At 35.4% G+C, this 21,656-nt stretch overlaps 1 protein-coding gene across 17 annotated transcripts in view; it reads right to left on the bottom strand.

Moving 5' to 3' along the window:
- The window catches only part of MYT1L (myelin transcription factor 1 like), a 333,945-nt gene that overhangs the window by 216,328 nt on the left and 95,961 nt on the right, over window positions 1–21,656 (bottom strand). For all 17 annotated transcript variants that reach the window (XM_086875948.1, XM_086875946.1, XM_086875945.1 and 14 more), the window contains exon 2: window positions 5,789–5,903. The gene's annotated coding sequence lies outside the window, so the exon portion shown is untranslated. The remainder of the gene's footprint in view (window positions 1–5,788; window positions 5,904–21,656) is intronic.

Genomic DNA, 21,656 nt, shown 5'->3' with positions numbered 1-21,656 from the left:
CAGCTCATCTGTTGCAAGGCAAAAATTAGTACACCGGTCTTCTAACTCCAAGTTCCTTTCTTAATCTCAGACAGTTCTACACACTTTATTTCTCAAGCCTGAGGGTTTTTTGCTTTTATTTACTGAAGTACATTTGAGATTATTTTTGGCATCTTTACACTGGGTCATGAAACAGCATGTTTTGGCACCTGCTAGCCTCACTAGCAATCTGCTTACTCCAGGCTGTCATCCTTGTGCTACTCCTGGGTATGCATCTGACAAAAGTCTTGCAGGTTTGCTTGGATCTGGAGTTTTGCAAACAATGGAAGAAAGAAGCATATGAAAAAGCTTCATTTTTGTTTAGGTGAGTCTTTATTTGTTGATTTTGTATTTTAAATATATAATAGATAATGTTCATTCTTTTCCTTCCCATTTTATTGATTATGGTTGACACAACCAAACACAAACCAGAATGAAGTTATGATCCTTTCTGCAAAACTCATTTGTTAGCACTTGAAAATATTAATTGTTGAGGCTTTCAGTATATTTTGAGACTTTACAGCTATATTTGCACAAACCACTTCATCTACTGGGGCATTTAGGCAAATTCTGGCACTGATGATTATTATGAAGGTCTAATTTAAATTAGTCTACTACCTAAATGAAATGTATATCTTCTCTTTTTCCTTGCAGAGGTTTCTGATTGAGAAAAAAGTATCTGATGCTGCAATGGTTCACAAGAACTAACCAAAACCATGGTAAAACCACATACATATAGATTATTAGCAGAGATTAGAAAAAAAATTGTGCCACTGTGGAACCACTGCAATAACTGATGATAAATGTATACAAATAACCTATTCACAAAATTCAGTCTATTCAATCATCACACCTTAAAATATTAAGTTAGGAGAAGGAGAGGGTGCAATATTTTTTTTAAAAAAAATTATCACCTCATGGCTATCACTTTGAACATGCAGCCCAGCACACTGAAACCACAAGCTCTGAAGAAAAACATGCTTCCTGAGAGTAGGATTTTTTTGCTCTGACTCTGAACTCTGACTTAGTTCCTACAGACATAAAGTTCATTTCACTTAACTTTAGATATTTGCAATATACACATCACCATCTAAGCTGATCCCTAGCTTTCCTTTATTCACTCTAGTGAGGAATGTACTATTGTACAGTCTGATTCATCTGACCTACTTAGATGTCTACATTATGAGGAGATGAATCATGTCCTAAAAGTGTCTATTTCTCTCCATTGACTATAAAGGCAGCCTAGCCAAAGATAATTTTGATAGAAAAGACATTACATTAGGACAGATAAATTTCACCCCAGAAGCTATGAAAGGAGCAAAACAGGAGTGAATGCTATTTTCAGCAATATTTAACTTCTGTATGATTTTGAAATAGAAATCCATCCATGAGGTCATGTGGGGACAATACTACTGAGAGCTGCCAAGCAGCACAGACTGGTCTCTCCCAAAACACAGGGGAGAAACTCCCTCATGAAATGTGCAAGGTGAAGATGAAATGATAGTATCTACTCCCTCTATACCTTCTCAAAAATATATTCAGAAGAAGAGAGGAAACTTTTAGAGTGCACAGTTTTCTTTAAATGTTGTTTCAATAAAATCTATATGGAGTAAAAAATTTTATTTCTACACAGAAAGGACTGCTGAACTTATAAGAATCTGCTTACAGCTTTGCCCTCCTGCCATACTTTTAAAAACACTTTTTAAAACCGTTTCTTTCTAACTTTGGCTAGGAAACATGTACCTTTTCTTGGCTTTAGCTACTTACTTGTTAAGAATCTCTGTAGTTTTTATCATGTTCCTTTCCTTGACATTCTTCAGTGCACTGAAGGCAAATAAAGTGATGTAAAAATGCACATCTCTTATGCCTCAGTATGTTAAAGTCTTTTTTTTATATATGTAGACTCACCAATAAAAGCTTAATTTCTGCTGTATAAGAAGAATAGTTCTGACCTAACTGAAGTATGACCCCAAACCCTTCTTGATCAATGAAATCTTTTTCTGAGTTTCACTTGGTTTTCAAATTAGTATTCTGTCTTCCTTAGCTTGAGAATGAATCAGTTAGAGTAATATGCATTCATCTGCAGTGGAAGAAGGCAAAATCTGCTGAAAGGTGCTACGATTTCTTTTGCCCATCAAAAGTTAGTACCCAGTATTGATAGAGACAAAAGAATCATTTAAGATCACATAACAAAGCTAAAAACCAGAAACTCGGCACTAATCAAAACAAAGCTACATGATAACCCTTCTTCAAAAAATGTAAAAGTAGGAGAAAAGAAGGGATTACATTTAGAAGATGTAATGATCGAGCAAATTTTTTACCTCCTCTAATCAAATTAGTCCAGTACTTTCTAAATGTTGCTACAAAAACAATCAGCTCTATCATCATCAAATTTCTCTTGAAAACATTTTTATTTATGTGGTGCATTCCCCTTGATCTGGGATTGAGATTTATACACATATTTTCTAGTGCAGTGAGGAGAGACCATAATCTTTCATAGTGGGTTTAATTTGATTTTATAACCTAGCCAATTTTCAGGGTGATTTAGGGATTAGATGTTCTGTCAGGCTGAGCTATGTATCCAGTAAAGCACAAGAATATTTTTTTTCTAATTCTTACTGCCCCTGCCCTGGCGTTTTTACCTTTCATGTCACATGTTCTCTTTGGTGTGCTAACATCAGCAGCAGGCCATGACCAATCAGTGGGTTGGGCCATGCAATAAAACAGCCATGCCTGCTCACAGGAGCAGAGATGCTGCCTAGAAACTGCAATTTAAAGATCCTACTGCCTCAATTTTGAAATCATTTAAGTCTGGAAAGACACAAAGGAAAAGAAATACAATTTTATGTGATGATTCCTACTACTTACATTTATAGCGACAATTTATAAACTGCAAATTTAGCAACATCTGACACTTTGACTGATGAAGTTTGCTTTTTCGGAAGGTCATAGTAGGAAGACTTCCACTGCCAAGAGCTAACATGAACTTGTCACCATGACAGTATCTTTGTAGTACTCTATCTGAACAAATATCAGACATTGCTTTGTGCATCCCTGCCATTCCATCACTATCCTCACACAAGACAAGTATGATAGAGAAGTATACAGAATTCACTTCAGCTAATGAAGGGAGTGAGGATTTCTGATTACTCAGTTATTTAAAGGGGGTAAATAAGATGCAATAAACAAGGAAGAACACATGATTCTGCTTCAAAAGCAGAAGTATGGTTGCAATTCCTGATGCTTAGGTCATGCTGAATTTTGGTCAATACTTAGCTAAGTGTCTTGTAGAAAATTTGTGGCATAGGCAAAAGCTAAGCTCATCTTTCCCAACTCTAGGCTAATTCTCTAATTAATGGGCCAGACTTTTCTCATTCCCTTAGGCACCATACAACAAGTAAAAATAATATAAAGCTGGCTAAGAAAAATGTTGCATACCAGAGATTCTTACATTGCCTAATTAGGGTTACTTTACTATGTCTTTTCATTACCATGGCAGGGCAAACTGAATATAGAAGCCAGTATAAAACCCCCAAGCTGTGATACTGTCCTCTATGGGTCTGCGTTCTGTAAAGGACTAGAATATCCCTTCAAGATGCAAAATAACTATAATAAAAATGCTTAAGATGCTGCATCTTTCATTTGGTCCACTATTTATTACAAGATGAAGTTTAATATAAGGCCCAGAATGATATTTCTATCTGTTATTAGCTGAAGTGAGCAATCCTCATAAAGACCATTCACACAGAACAGTGAGTTTACATCGGATTTTCTAGTGTTAGTTTCTAAATTTCAAACTGATTTAATCATCTATAGTATGTACAACTGTTTATGTCAGCCATGTCAGGTCTCTGAAACGTCAAGATAATGATTAAAAAATGTGTGCATCTAATAATCTCTGCAGATATAAAAAAAAAAATAAAAAATATCAAGCTTTAGATACATTTTATCTAAAAGAAAATGGCAAAAAGAAAATGAAAAAGATCACCTCAGCAACTTTTAAGGTAAGTCCTTGCAGCACTGCAAGAGTCAATATGGGAAATTCTGTTTGCAAAATACCAAATGTCAAAATACCAAACTTAAGAAGGTAAATATTTCAATTTAGGCTCTCTTGCTGCTGGTAACTTCTTATGAGTTTTCTCTCTCTTTGTGCTGGGGCAGGACTGATTTCTTTTTTCACCCCTAAACACATGTTCCTTGATTGTCTTGTTCTGTAGAAGACTACAGAAGAAAGATTCTTTCATGAATCCGTTTAAATTCCTCGTGTACATTCCCTTACATCTCAAACTTCCAAACCATTTTCTTTACCAGTCCACCAGACAGAAGTACACAAATTCCTCATGGTCTCAAACTACATCACAAGAAGTTCTATGAGCTCAACCTGAGCTGAGAATCCATTTAATCATGTCTTGCATATTCTCATCCCACCTTTACCTATTCTTTTACTGCTTTCTTCTTACACTCCATTTCAAATTATTACTCCTTGCCACTGGGACATACTGTGTCTCATCAACTCCTTAAAGCTGGCAAAACATAAATCACAGGCAAATTTTCTTCTATATCTAATCCAAATTTTCCCTACAATAAATTAATTACTGTCTAATGCAATTAATTGATTCATGCTTCATCTTATTTTAGTATAGAATTTCTGAGTTTAACTATATTTGCAACTGCTGTCCATCACCATCAAAGGAACCAAGTCAGTAGACCAATATAGTGTATATATGTCTCTATGTTTTAAATTATTCAGCTCCCAAATGAACTTCTTGAGTTTCCTTTGAAGAGTGGGACCTATGATTTATAAGGAGAGTATATTCTACTAATAAATTAAAAGTATTCTGGTGTTCTTTTGGGAAAACATAGGGGATACACAGGAAAATCACAGCCCAATTGTGTCCTGTGATATTAGCTCATAAAAGTCTGTGACAAATGGGCCTCCAACAGCTGTTCAGCGTGGAATCTGATACCAGCCCTCTGAATTTCTGGACAATGTGTAGATTTTCTGAACAAAAATTCAGGAGAAGAAAAATGATTCACAATAAAACCTGTGATGAACACCAAGGGAATACCATCTATTTTCTCTATATTCCACAAACATAGAATGCAAATATATCCAGCATTTTAAACAAGTTTGGAAGCACTGCTTAAGAGAAATGCATTCTTCAAAACTAAAGTGGATTTTATTATGACAAGCCTCTGAGTTCACTTCATCCACATTCTGTACACTTACATACTCAATTTGTACATTCATTTGTTTTTAATGCCAGCATATGAGAACTACTGTGATTGCCTGGAGATAGTAGAATGACAAGAGGGGAAGTCACAGTTTGTGAGTAAATATATATAGTGAAAGAAATAGCAAGTTTTCCAGCCTATCCATCCTGCATCTCTGACTCTACTGTTACTATTTAATGAAATAAAATTTCCTATTTATTTACAATTAATTAGTGTTACATTTTTGATTTCACAGTAAAAAAAATTCCAGTGCCTTCAGGTCCAAAAGGAGTCAGACACTCATTGCTGTTCTTTGTAACTCCAGCAGCAAGAATAATATATGCATCATCTAATTTAACTGCAAATGACTCTTTTAGCATGAATTGTCTGTTTAAAGATAATGCACAGCAGAATTCTTAACTGCATCCCAGAAGTCATGCAGCACCAGGCAGATAAGATCACAGTGGTTACCAGGGGTGGCAAATGGGGAAAGCACTACAGGAAATAAACTCTTGTCAATAATCTCAAGAGAGTGCTATATTTAGGTCAATTGTACCTGAAATCGTTTGGTGGGGTAATTGCTCTTTGGTACAGACTCTGCTCTCTGAGCCTGTCAGAGTGCTTGTAGGTCCTCTGGATTGAAATCACCAATTTTCTTCCAGACTCATTTTCTAAAAAGAGAAACAAACAAACAAACAAAAGAAAAACTTTAATGAAGGACAGCAAGCTTACCAGTACACAGAAAATCATTCACATGTTATTTTAGATTTTAAAAATATGCTTTCAATGTATGCATTTAATAAAAAAACAGTTTCAATTTCCAACTGATTGTCTCAATCTTCAAGAACAGAAAATCAGCTAATAGTCAATGCAAAATCAGAATTATTCTTAAATCTTATGATGCAGCCCAGTGCAGCACTACTCTAACTTTAATTCAGGTTGAGTCTTCATCTGAAAATATGGCTTATTGTTTAATAATTAAAGATGGTTCATTCATGTGTAGTGAGGAATGTGATAAACTCAGTTTTAGGAATCCAATTTAATGAGACACATACTGAACTTTTACATCAGTTAGCTGGATTAATACAGATACCAGAAAACATAGTCATTCTGTCTTAAGATTTTTAGAAGAAGTATTTTGCTTTGACAGCACAAAGTCTCCAGCAGAATTATTCCTCCTTCACATTAAAGAGTAAGTATTAACCATATGAATTTTGAAGTAAGGAAAAGTCTCCTTTAGCAGCTATTCAGCATGCATTTACCTTCTACAGACAGATACAGCATCCTATTGGTAGTCATTACTTAATGCTTCTGATTAGCATCTACTGTAATTAAAGAAAATGTCATGATGCAACTAAACTGCTGAAGAATACACATGTACTTATTATTTTAAAAAAATTACAAAGGGAGAAAGATACACTACAGAAAGCTACAGTAGTCACATCAGTTATTTTAGCTATTGTTTCTTGTGAAGAACTTCAAATTCAAAGATACTCATTAAATGGAGTAGATGGCAATAACAGACGAAGTGTTAATGGGGCAGCAGTGGAGTGTGTCAGGAAAATGAAGAGACCCTGAGGGGCTCACCATGCTGTTTATGCTTAGCTAAATTCAGCAGTATTACCATAAATCCTCTAAAAGATACTGTACTCAATTCCTTATTTGCTACTTTTCAAGCAAGGAAATATTCGATGAGATTAGAAGATGGCACTATTTTTTATTAAAAAAAAAAATACACTAAATATTTACATGCAATTTCTATTTTTTTTTCTTACACCTTTATAAAAACAAAGATAGGGTCTTTTAATATTCAAAATAATGTATGAATCTATAGGAAAATTTCTGAAATCATACCCTGGAACAGAGCCTTTAAACAAAAGAATCAGGATTTTGCTCATAAAATTCTTTTGTAATTTAAAAATCAAGTTTCAAAATTAATTTCTCCCATACATAATTCAACTGGCTAAAATAAAATTATGCATAAACCAAATAAACTTCAATGAGAGTTCAAAATTCCTGATTTCTATTTAGTCATTTTTGGTGGTTTTTTTCATTTTAAGGTGGCATTCTGAGGGAATAAATTAATCTTAGGAAATATACATAAACCATTCATTCCAAAAAGGTACTGGTTAAAAAGAAGTATGTTATATGTTGTTCTGCATGCATTTTTGTGCTGACCTCATTGTGCCTTTGACCTTAGAACAAAACTTTTCCTACGCAAGTATAGGTGGATTTATTGTTAAGGAGAAAGCAGCTGCAATACGCTGTGCAACTTCAATTCTAAACACAACTTCATGTAAGAAATCATGATCTACAGACGCTAGATGTTAGAGAAGCTGCGAAAGGCTGCTGGAGTCTCCTCCTCCAGCCGCGCCGGGCGTGGCTGGGGATGTCCCATTGCGAGCGGCGGGGCCGGGCTGCAGCACCACGGACAGCGGCCACCCGCGGCTGCCGCAGCCGCGCTCCCCGCCCGGGCTCTGCCTGCCCTGCCCGGCTTCACACATGGCCAAAGAACAAAATAACGGGCGAGGTTATTTCCAGCCTTCTCCCAGTGCCGTCATTTTGAGGTCTGCCTACGACTTTTAATTCTCGGGAACAATGAGAACTAACAGATCTGAAAAATGGCTGTAGAAATGCGTCGAGACGGACTTTGGGCTCTGACAATGCTGGCTCCCACAATGAGCTCTTGACCCTTCGCTTCACAGCCAAAGATCTGATATCCAAAAGCAGCCACGTGGTTTGGGGATTACCGTTTTGCATATATAAATCTTCACATGGGAAATACCTATTCAGAGCCTGCCTCAATACCAAATTTGCTTGCAATCACCTATGCTTGACAATACTGAAAAATAAACCCCCCATAGTTATCCATTCCTATTCTACTAATGACAACAATGTTTTGTTTCAGGAACCCAAAAGACCATTCAGTTACCCTTGCAGAAGTAGAAATAGGGTACCTGTAAGATGCTGAAGTACACATTCTCCTTACTGCTTAGCACCCAAGCAAACCACATTTAAAAGACAAATTAAATGTCACGGGCTCTGAGATGCCCTAAGCAATGCACTTCGCAAGTGAATGGCAAAAACACCTGGACTGGATACTTTATCCTTATAAGGAGCAGATATTTTAGTAGCAGACAAGAAAAGGTTACATTCTGACTGATGCTGAGAACCAGCAATTCCCAGAAAGGTCATGAAGAGCCCCCAGTTCTAATTATCCCTTAAGTTGCAGGAAAAAACCTGAACCACTAAAATAAAATCACAAGAAAGCATGCAGCTCTCATGCAAATACTGCCTGCCTTTAAGAGGTTGTGTACTTCCTCTTGTGTATTTCAACACTGGTGGTCACTCGAGTTATTTCTGACAATAATTTGCTTTAGAGTTTATATTTTCTTTTTTTTTTTTTTTTCCAGGCAAGATGAAATAATTACAATTACTTCAAAAACTTTGATAAGGTTCTAAAAAAATATTTAAATACTTTCTTTCATATTAGGATTTATGAGGTTATTAGTGATTATCAACAGATTTGAGCAAGTAACAGTTTATATGAATTTACAGGCACTGAAGTCATGCTTCAGATTATTTAGAATAAAAATACATGGGGCCTAGTCCCATTACTTCTGACATTAGATAGACATCTAATCTGTCTCATTTTTAAGTGGAAATAATACCATAACCAAACCTCTAGAACAAACATTAAGTCAAAGGTCAAAAAATGTATCTACAAAAACATTAAGTGAATAGCAAATGAAGTCTTTTTTCAATCAGAATATGAAGTTCTTAATCATCTCTGAAAACAAAGAACTTAAGGTGAAAAATGTTTTCCCTGTCATTACATTTGGTGTATTACTTTCTTCCATAAACAACACACCTCAAACTACAAAATACCAGCACTTGTGAGATTTTACATTAACTTTCATGTAGGTCTACCAATAGACAGTCTTAATGCCAACCCTACTTTAAAATAAATGTTTCCTAAACTTGTACCATCTATAAATAAAAACAAAAGATGATTAAGAAAAAGTGATCCAGTATAAAAATACAGGAGTGTGAATGCCCTTCTTCGGGGAAGAAGATATCCAAATTTGATAATTGGTGCTCATGGAAAATTTATGGATACCATCAGTGAAAGCAGACAGTCGATGAGAACCCCTTTTAATACCGGATGCCATGTTACTTACGTGAAGTGTAGCTTATGTAGGATTAATGGCTCAAAGGATCAGTTCCTGCCAAACAAGGATTTAAAACCAATGAGGAAAATACACAACTGGCACTGAAAGGACCTTTTGGAAAGGCTGTGTGCATCCCTCACATGGTAGATAAACAGTTATCTCCTGTCTGAGGCCCACTGGAGAAAGCTGAAACAGTGCACTAGTACCTGAGTGAAAGAGCAGGGGGCTCTCCTGACTGCAGAAGGTAATGAGGATGGTGAAAACACAAGGTGTTTGCAGTGTTACTGGCCCTTGCAATGAGCAGCATGTTCACTTCCAGGACAATATGGAATCTGAAAATTGCCTTTAAGTAGGAGGATGGCACACAGGGCTGCACCTTAAAACCCTACTGCAAAGCAAATAATGTTAGGAGAAAGGCTATTACATTAAAAGCTGTTGATTTGGAGTCATTTCCAAGGTCAACCTTCAGGTTCAGATTCTCCTTCTCTAGACATTGTTACCCAGAGAGCCAGAGCAGAAGAAAATCAGGGGGCAAGTAATCAAAATAACTTGCCAACAATTCAATTAAGTGTAGGGTAGATAACTGATTTGCCTTTCCAGATCTTTCCTGCTGTTTTATGAAGTCAGCTAGAGGCAGTGATGGCATCTTAAGAAAAAAACCGCAAACTAGAAAAATAGAATTGTAAAACAAGTATTATCCTACAGATTACAGACCTACACACCTCAGACTTTGAACTATATACAGCAAGAGTTATTAGCAGATTTAGTTTTACCCTCCACTGAGAACTGTTGGAAAAGAGCTCTATTACCAGAAAATACAGCAAAGCATTGTGTGGCAGATTGTGGGCAGGGCTGTATCACAGTATATTGAGCACCAGTGTCAGATCTACCTAATGACTACAGGTGAAAACACCGAGCATCTACTGTCTCTTCTGTGGGCTACGGCCTATTTCTGCCATCTCTTGCCACAAGTTAAATTTTCTCTCCTTTAATCCTTAACTGAAATCACTTAGTAGCAAGATGATCTTTTGAGCAATAATGTAAAAGTGCAATTCTGTAACTTCTGTAAGAAGCACAGATTTAGCCTTTTCAGTACACCAAAATGAAAGAGACAGAGTCTGGTCCAGAAAACTCTATTTGCACATTGGATCCATTTCCAGTGTCTCAGCTTGATGGTGACTTAAAAGGTCCAGTGTTGTACCTGCCATCTTTAAAAAAACTTGACACATCTTTTAAGCCTTATGAGCAAAGATGTAGATACATTAAAGAGAGACTGACTAGTATACAGTTACTGATCTTGATCTTCCAGCACCCATCTACTCACACACTGGCAAGGTGGAAGGGCCTTACACCTATTTTGCCACATCAAACAAGCTTGATTAAGCAGTGGTACTTTCATACATCACTATGCGGAAATCTGCTTTACCATTGTCAGGAAAGAAAAGAAACATGAATGGGGAGATTCTTCCACAGTCATATTCTGTAACCCCAGCAGCTGTCACTTGGAAACTGCAAGTTCTTATGTCCCTTGGCAGTTCAAACTGCCGTATCTCAACTGATTCATCTTTAAAATAGTAATTTTTATAAGGATACTCTCAGAAGTAACAGATAAACTATGTGTAACTGAATTAAATGCAAAAGAAAATCTCTGCTAGTGCTATACTGATTTTTGTAGCAGATATATAAGAAATACTCTTCTCAGCATTTTTGTAGCACATCATACAAGCTAATGCTGAAATACCATTCTGGATTTGAAAATTACCATTATGTATACTCAGTTGCAATGATTTACATCACAGAAAGTACTGTTGTGAATAAACTTGTTGTTGCTTTGTACAGTACTCACAAGGATTTGTCTGAAATGCAAATAATTTACATTTCAGTGACATTTGACAAAAAATAGAAGTCTAAATAATGTTTACAAACTGGCCTATATTTAGGATTATACTTACAGGATGATACATCCTGAAAGGAAAAATAGTATTTACTGCCAGTTATTCACTGCCCTTCAATTACTTTGCTGTTACAAATACTGACTAATCAAAGACTAAAACTATACACGACTATTCACACACCAAGAATAATTGTACTTAAGTGTAAACAGAAAGGATAACTTCCATATGGCTGAGATTTGTCTGCACAAACAATTGGAAAATACTGGAGAAAAATGAATATTCTCCTACTGATCGAATATCTTTGAAAATTATTTGTGAACAGATTAGAGTTCTTATTAATCCCAAAATGCATTTATAGTCAAATCTAAACATGGATATTACTCTTGCATATTAAAGCAATTTATGGTTTCTCTCAGATTACCTTAGCTCAGAAACCCTCTCTTCTTTCCCCCTTACATTTGCTAGTACTGTCAGGTTAGAGACCAATAACTGGCATCACTGATCAAAGCAGTGCCTCAGATGCAAAGGTGGTGTATCCCACTGGAGAAAGACAAGGCAATAGTTACAGAACAGAAACACAACACAGAACCTCCAATAGCAAATATACAAGAAATCAAAATATACCTATGAACACATGCATTAAGGGAACAAAGCCTTGGTGTCCTCTGATGCTGGTATAGAAGACTTCAAATGGGTCAAGGAATATTTGTAAGGCAAGTTCCTACAGCAGACTGACTTCCAATAGTGTCAAAAGCAGAAAACTTAAGGTGGGCTGATGTATCAGCTACAGTGGGAACTGCATATCCAAGAGCTGTACTAGCATAGTGAATGTAGTAGTGAATGTAAATCACTCATGAATGGAGGAATAATCTGTAGATGTAGGTACACCAACAGGTGTACAACTTGTCCCCAAAGATACAACAACAATATCATTATTGAGATATGTTTAGAATTATATATATATAAAAATATCTTGTATATATATAAAAATATATATTATTCTAGATATATTATTTATTATATATAATTACATTATATATATATATATATGTAATTATCTGATACATTACAGCATGTTTTGCTGTACCCCTGTACTGGTAAATTTGTATCAAAGGAGAAACCAAAAATGCTTGACTAGCCAGTAGACTAGGTGTTGAATAACTGATGGATTAACAAATATTGCAATATTATCTTATCTTATCGATAAGCTTAAATTCTATTTAGATGTAAAACTATTTTAAGGGCATAACAAATAGAGGTGTTAGCTTAAAAGAAAATGTAACAAAAGAACACAGGAATCCTAGCATTTATAAGTGGCAGGAGGAAACTTCTGCCTTTTATCATCTTCCCTGAATTACAGAACTTCTCACACTCATTGTATTGTCCAAGAACTTCAGGTTTCTCAGTGGAAACAATCAATTGTTGATTATTGTGCTGGATGGAAAATCATAAAACAGAAGCAGATAATGTAACATACTGTGAGGTGCCAGAGAAAACAACGGCTTCTGCAATTGCCACAGAAGATGCAGATCAGGTAAGAAACTCTTCCCTTTAGAGTAAAATTGTTTAAAATTTATAGAAAGAGACAGTGAGGGAAAAAAAATACTTTAGAATAGTCAATGGTCTCATGCAATAGGCTAAGCAAAGGGTGAGCCACAGTCAGCTCCCTGTCACATGCCAAAAGATCATCTCACTATGAATCTGTAAATAAAGCATGAGATGGGGAGCCTCTCTCCCCTAGGTGTGAAGGATAGAAAGGAATGTAAGAGACATGAGAAATTAAGAATCAGTACTGAGATGCTGAAGACCACATCTGCATTGTCAAGCAAAAGACTCAAAGCAAAGCAAAAAGACAAGCCAGGATAGATGAGGGAAAGGGAACAAGATGTCTTAGGGATAGGTCACTGAAGCAAATGGGAGAAGTTGAAGGAAAATATGGCAGAAAAGCATAAATGGGTGTCAGAGAAAATTAGATCAGATCTTAATCTTGTTGAGAAAGATAATGAGATGTTTAAAAAGTGAAAATTAAAATGGGGTAAGAGAAAGATTTATTAAAATAAGCAGAAGCTTTTCAAGTTCAGAGGTGGTAGCAAGAAAGCCATAGGAGTACCAGTTGAATATTTTCCATGACTTGCAATATTTACCTTCAACATTAAACCATTAAGATGATTCTTACCTTTACAGTTGCTGATGTCAGTATTATCCAAAACCAGTCTGCATAATGTAATATTTGATCACCAACATATCCCAGACCACCACCATCATTAAGGTAATGGTATCAAGAAGCTTTTTCTCATCACTCAGCAAGGTCCAAAAGCTGTTCACTGTCATATTTCACTGTTCTAGTCTACTGCCTATCGTTTTCATTTCTTCAGAGTTCATTGATTTGCAACAGATTTGAAAAACAGTTAGGAATCTCTGAGGTTGTCTCACCATGTTCTTCTTTGATACAGGTCTCATTCCCACAAAGGAAATAATTTTCTACATCCAGGTCCTGGCTAAGGGCACAGAGGTGGAAAACCTGCTCTTTTTCTACTAAAAGTCCAAGGCAGGTATGGCTTATTTTGTTACAGACACTGAAATCTAACAGTAGATTCCCCCCTTGGGGTTGAGTTACCACTCAAATCACAATAGATGGGATTGTTGCTAGGAACAAACTGAGAGCAGAACTGTGCCTCAAAAGGCTGCCACAATGGACACAGATGGGTCCTTAACATTCCTGCAAGAGAAGCATCAGCCAGGGCTCAGGTATGAGCTTCACCTCCACTTCCCAGCAGTAACGATGAGATGCAATGATGAACTAGAGGCTGCTGTCTCTAATTCTTAAGCCTTAAACCTTGGTTATTTTCATGGTGTTAAAGGACAAGAAATTACTCTCTGAAACCCAAATTCTCAAAAGATTTACATGTCCAAGAATTTTTGAACTTGAATGTTTTAAGTGATTCCCTAATGAACATTTACAATTAGGAGCAGTATTTAGCACCAGTACTCGAAGTACATCAGGAAATCTCTAACATGACTAAAACGAAGATGTATATACAACAGGTTTCATATTGTTCCCATTTAAGACTACAAAAATCCCCTATTTTTAGTAAACAACAGTAGCATAATATCCATGAATTTAGGTAAGGCACTTAGAAAGTCTCCCCTTGTGCTACCCAGCTACTTGAGGAGTAGAGCATAAACTGAAACACTCAGCAGTTTAGATTGATTATCATCTTGTTGCCATTCATTAGTGTTGATACAGAGTTCTAGTACTGAAATGAGGATAAGTTAGGCTCTAAAACAACGGGCAGTTTAACATCATCAGATTAAACCTCAGATTTTTTAATGTGTATTTTAAATAATCAGTGTTACACTGGATCAAGCATTTATTGCAGAAACTCAAAGGATTTGTCACGCAACTTTTCTGAGCTGTTAATCAACAAACCAAATCAAAAAAACTTGCAACCTTCCATCATTCAATGCCTCAGGACTTTCAGTAATTCCAATTGCAAGGAGGAAAGACTCTCGACTTGCCATGATGGAGAAACCTCAAGAAATATTAAAACCTAAGTGCAGATAGTTTGGCTTGCCAGGCAGACAGCAGCATAACAGTACATCTGAGTCACAGCAGCCATGCATCTTCACGTGAAAAGTCAGTGACAGCCCACAAAGCTGTGATTGAAACATGCCAAGAGGATTCCAAAAATGTTTGTGTTGGTTCACGTTCAAGGGAAACTACAAGCACAGCAACAACCTACAGGTATTCATCCCAGAGTGACTGTGTTACAAGAGCAAGGAGAAACACCAGGGGCTCGGAAACAAACATGGTGAATATGAGACAGGCACAAATTGTCAGATGGAGAGGGAAATGCAAAAGTACAAAGGCAGAGGGAAGAAAAGATTATGCATATCATGGCATATGTTACCTATAATGCAAAATTTCAATATGCAGTTCTTATTTACAACACACAAAAAACCCGTCACTGAAATCTGTGAACTTGTCAATACAAAAGTCATTAATGTTTTCTTTCTAAAGAACTGATTTATAAATGACAGAGTATATTTCTTTCTAAATAACTGATTTATAAATGACAGAGTATATTTCCATTGTGGAAGCCTTTTTATTTAAAAAACTATTTAAAATGTACATTCATTTTGGTTTAAAATAAACAAAATATGTTGCAATGCAAAAAGGTTTTGAAAATAAGAGGATTTAAATAAAAACCAAGCACACATTGCTGTCAATAAATATTATGAGACATCTGAAAATTTTTAAATAGTTGAAAGGTTAAAGAATTGTAAAACTATGAATGGAAATGAGAAAACCATTTTCCATCTCCTTTTCCAAGCAAACAAAAAATGACAAGAAAACATGCAAAAATATTGCATTAACAAACTTCAGTAACTGCACTTAATCACAAAATCTAGTCATGAATAGGCTGCTACCATAAGGTAAGACAGGTTGCAGAGAGTCCTTTATGTAAAAGCAAATGTCAAAAGAAAAGCTCTGATATTTAGTTGTGGGCTCCCACTTTTCACATAGGCATTTCCTAAATCCATGTTTGATGAGCTTCTCCAGCTATAAATTCTGTAAATTCCCTCTGGAGCAGTGCAGAGTGTGCTTCATGAAAATGTCATCTGCCAGCACTGCAATTACTCACACTCCAGCAATCATGTGCACAATGCAGAATGGGTCGAATTCAGGTGAGAACGAGAACCAGCAATCAAGCCTCTGGAATTGAGAACAAAGCCATTTTCTTTCATTTGCCATCAACACAACCATCAAGGCCTTAATTACAAGGCAAGTGTCAAGCCTGGCTGCTGAAAGGCTTATTATTATACAGCTCAGCTTCAAATCAGTTTTATATTGATGAACTGAAAAAATGAGGAAGCCAGCTTAGCCCCACAAGAAACAAAACAGGGACTAACTGATTATGTGATTGGCAGGGAAAAACAAGGACATATAAAAATACATTTTTAGATAGTAGAAGAGTGAACAGCACACCTAAAATCTTTCTATAAACATATTTTCTAACTCCATAGCAAATCTGGGTGGTCTGACAATTCAAAAGATATCTTCTTTAGTTGAGATCATTGTATTATCCACAACAGACACTGCAAAAAGTCTCCCTTTAGGTCATGCATTCTGTTTTTCAGACATTTGCATTTCTGTTTTTCTGTAAGTGTTCTCATTGTCCCCTTATATTTAATTGCTTGTCTTTACCTTGAACATAGAGATATTAAGAGAACTGTACACATATTCAGAAACCCTTGCAATTATCTATTCACGTTAGATTAGCTGTCTCCATATTGAACAGCACATGAGAAATCATCATTTAGTTAGCAACAGGATTTATATACGTTTATTCAATTGAATTATCAGTAAGTACCACATTGTAACCATAAGCCAAATGTCCCCTCTTTTACCATTTCCTATATAAGACTTGCAAGCATGACAAGTAATGACCAAAGTGTTAGGAGGAGGCCTGGATTTGGAACTGGCTGTTGATACAATATTACTGTTAAAAGTGTTGAACCTTGTTTTGCCTTTTGATTTTTTAAACCCATATTTTGACTTGACTTTTGCATGTCTTATGTAGCTAGAGAAATATGTGATAGCTCTTGGTATTGCCTTTTTTAATATCTAAAATGAATATGCACATGTATAGCAGATAGAAATCACTGAGGTCAGTGAATATTTTACCATCAATTTTAAGCATTTTACCTGAAACACTGACCATCCATAACTCTTTCTTTACCCATTGCCCAATCCAGTAGACAGACAACATACATTTTTCCTCTTGCTACACACCATATCCTGAAAATTTCAATGGCTCATGCTTCAGCAAGATATTAAAGAATTTGAAATCAATGACATTAGAGAATAAATGTTAACACAAAAGAAGATGAAGGGACACGACAGCAGCAGACACATCTCTTTTTGTCATTCACTTTCATTGGTTATCAGTTGGATTTGTTTCCATTGGATATATAGATATTATATATAATACATACAAAATTAGATTCTGGAAAGTTAGGAAATAGCAGAATGATTTACCTACTGAAAAACTTCTGATATATTTGGAAATATTTTTAAAAAATCCAACAAAAAATTCCACAGAACACAAAACAACAACAAAGGACTAAAAATTATAACAATTTTTGGTTTTAAGAGGGGAAAAAGTAGTCAGACTTCAATGCCACCAATCTGAAACATACTCAGGTAGCTTCAATAGAGTTTAGGTAATTTTACGGTATCTGTATCTATCCGCACATTTTGAGATCTAAGTATTTTTTAATATTTTTTTTTCCATTTTCACTGAAAGACAAAGGAATAAATAGACAATTCCCATTCTTCCATTAAAATTCTCTTGATACAGGAATAGTGTAGACAACTCTTATAAAAGCTTTACTGTATTATATATATTATATATAATATTATATTATTATATATTCAATTTTCTTCAGCATTAGTTTTATTATTTGTAGTTATATAACTTCTTAATTCCAAGGAATTTTAAAAGTCCACCTGATTAATTTCTATCAAGCACTATCCATTTCATTTAGAAAGAGGTCTTTGCCTCTTCTGATCAATTTCAGGTTCTAAATCAAAAAATATATTATTATACCACAAATATGCACACAAGTCTTGTCTTACTTAGAAATAGCTGGCAGAACAATGTTATACTTCAGTGCCCAAAAAAAAAGTAAAAGAAGGAAGCTTTTAGGCCTGTATGTTTTGAGTGAACCTGTATACAGAGAACAGCCAAATACCAAGGACTGTCTATGTCACACAATGTGCTGAAAGAATATGAAATATACCTAAGTAGAAAGATTACTGAAAAATGGCATCCACACATACTGTGGAAGAACCCCATGCTTGGGTATCTATATCATATTGATGCATTATATTTGAAATTGAAAAGTGAAAAATATCTAGGCAATTGTTAGAGAAAGCATTGGTAAGTATGTGGAAAACATTGAGGTTTCTAAAGACTAAGAAAAATGGAACTGGTACCAATGGCTTATCAGAAGTTTACTGGCATAGTTTGGTGTTCTTGATGTGGTGAGACTGCAGTATCTCAAATCCTTGGCTCTTTAAGGGCAGGGAAATGGTACTTCCATAACAGCAGTTGTTGAAAAGAGAGTTTTGTCATGTGCTCTGTCTACTCAGACACCCAGATATCTTTCCACAGAACTGAAGAGGTTCTAAGAATAAAAAGAAAACAGCTACTGGTGACAGAGCATTCTGTGGAACCCATCTCTGAATGTCCTTTCAAAGCAAACAATTCTCCGAATAATAGAGATTATTTACAGGAATAAATTCTTATTTTTCTAAAGTAAACCCTTTAAGAAAGTGAACTAAAATTTTCAGATGTAGCCAAATGATTTAGAAACCTACTTTGTTTTCTTCAAATGAACTTAAGGTTTTACAAAGAGCATGACAGAATATATCCGTACACTGAATTGTAGTGGTTTCAGAAATACTCCTGTTTTGAGAGACTAAAAAGAGAGGACAGTAAGAAAATAAAGGAGTGACATAAAATATTAATATAACAGCATAACTGACATTCTTACATAGTCACTCTCACATGCCTTGGTTTTCTCTATAGCATACCTCCTCACTTCAGAGCTCCTATTTTTTCCCTCTTTATCCTCAGCAAGCAAGAACAGCGTTTTCTTCAGAAGCAATAGACTTCTATTCTGTATGTATGTTGAAAGAAGTACATGAGAGAACTGCTTCCTTAAAGTTCATTTATAAGTGTATTTGTAGTCCATGCAATTTAGAGGGTTCTTCATGTGTTTGCAGTTAAGCAATTGCCTAAGAACCTTGCTAGAGTGACAGAACAAGTGCAAGACCCAAACCACTAGCTTCTGAACTCTGCCAGTACAAAACTGGTTATCTCTGACATCCAACACACACAACATTCTTTCAAACAGCATTACCTAAATACTACCTAGTAAAAAAAAAATAATTAAATGCCTTTGAAAGTATGTAAGCAGAAGTAACAGTATAAGACTCCAGCTAAACAGTATAGTGAACAAAAACAAAACAAACAAACTCAAATTTATTTTAAAAAAAATTAAGCAACTTATATTTAAACCTAGAAGTAAATAGGCATACTTGGGGTAGGACGGGAAAGGGAAGCCTTCTCTGTGTAATTTGAGGATACCACCTACAAAACATCCAATGGAATACTGCTTGCCCACATTAAAACTGCCACTATGGCAGGAAAAAAAGAAAAAGTTTACACTGAAAAGGACAGTTGCTGTTCCAAAAATAATTTCCATGTATGTGTTGTTTACAATTACTGCAGCAGGGTTATCCTACAATTCCTACAGTTAGGACTGGACTGATATCCACTTCGAAGGCAGCAAGAAATCATACTGAATACTGAAGAATTGCAACCCAACACCTCTCATGAGCAAATGTTTGCATAAACTTGTGTGAGCTGCTGACATTTATAAACTTGAGTTTTATCAGCTATCATCAGAAGAAAGGAAAACTTCTTAGTTGTTAAATTTACACAGAAAATCACAAGGAAAAAAAAAAAAGAAAAAAAGGATTAACACTCTTAGCTGTTTCTAAAAGTTTTCAAGAATATATGAGATATTTGGTGCTCACAAAGACAGACTCAAGAAGAAAGTAGAAAATGGAGAAATCTATCATGTGTTACTTTAAATTGTTTGAAGGGCTTAACACAGATCTAATTCTAAAAGCTTGTGATGATTACACACAGCCTGTGACCGAGTGCCTTAGCTGTGTGTAGTCAGACACAGATGATATTGAGCTCCTGAAATGACTGTTAGCATTTAAAAGACAAGATCCTCTTAAAATTTCTTATGGTGGACAACAAATGGTACTCAACACTTTGGACAGCCATACTCTCTAGTTGTTAGACAAAGGGACAACAGAAATCCATCCTCTGGAGAAGACCTTGATGCCATCACTTAGTGAATAGCGTGACAAAGATGGAGCAATGATACCACTTCAGAGAAATGTTGAGGTACAAATTCATCAAAGTGCCTGAGATACTGAAGTTTCTAAATTATCAACCAGACTCATTTAGTCAAATTCCTTTTAAATTTTTTTAAAGTATTTTATGGCCAAATTGGATCTTTACATGATAGACCTTAAAAGCAGTTCTTATTCCAAAGGTCACAATTTCAGTATGCAACTACTGCATGGACTAGAAATGTGTCTATCATATAAAGATTTGTATATAAATCTTGGATTGGCCAAGGTTATTTTTTCCCATTCTTTTCTTGACCAATTTCTTATTTTGCAGTAGTTGATAAAAGTGTAACCATTTACCTCAGTGCACACAAGATTTTGATTTATCTTTATATAAAGCTGATATGCATAGCAAAACATATCTGCACCTTTTCCTCTACTCTCACTCTTAAATGGTACAAATTCAGGAGAACCCTTAAAATAAGAGAGTAAGTTAGGTCTATATCTCTCATTTGAGTATCAGAGCACGGTAATTTAACATACTTATTTCAAAACTGATAATAATAAACAATAACTCCAGAGCAAGATAAGCAATGCTGATATCCCCTCTGAGCAGGTGATACCACATAACCTTTGACAGGTTCAATGGGACTAAGTAATGTCCCAGAGAATACAGGCAGATGTCACTACATAAGCTCTTTTTCTTGCAGTATTTTCTCTCATCTCTGAATCTCAAAATCATATCTTTGTTTCATAATTTTACAGCTAGACAACAAGATTTTGAAAATCTGCAAAGGCTGAAAAACTCTCAATGATCATTATTTGTGACCTTTAATAGTGGAAGATAATGCAAATACTTATCCATAGCTTTACACGGACATAAAGTAACCATTTCCCCTCCTGTTGTCTGAAATCACTATTGGCCAACTTCCCAGCTTTCCAAATTTGTTACTTCATAGTTTACTATCATCTACTGACATTGCATATATCTTTCTTTGTTAAATCATTCTCTTGACTCAGAGATCTGCATAAATAGAGCTTCACAGAAGAAAAAAAAAAAGTGTGAGTTCAAGTAAAGTGCAACATAGAGGTTCATGTTTCTCTACACTATCAAGTAAAAAAGACATGGTTAAGGTTTGGGCTTTGTTTTTGATGAAAATGTCTTTCTCAGACTTCCAATTTACATTATTTGAGGTAGAACCACTGTTATGCTACTCTAAGGCTTATAATCTCATATTAATTCCAGCTATACTCATGCATTTTCACCTTTGTACTTCTGGAAATATAAACTCTTTTGCCATTGATTTATTTCAGAAATACACATACTTGCATCTTTTTTGTTTCTACAGAAAGTGACATGTTTCTAATTGTAAAAGCATTTTTATTATATAGCTACCTCTTACAATAGAGTCCATC

This window comes from Cyanistes caeruleus, chromosome 2 (genome assembly GCF_971803275.1).
Source record: "Cyanistes caeruleus chromosome 2, bCyaCae1.hap1.1, whole genome shotgun sequence".
Classification (NCBI taxonomy): Eukaryota; Metazoa; Chordata; class Aves; order Passeriformes; family Paridae; genus Cyanistes; species Cyanistes caeruleus.
The sequence above is the reverse complement of the archived record's forward strand: the minus strand, read 5'-3'. Positions and strand labels throughout refer to the sequence as shown.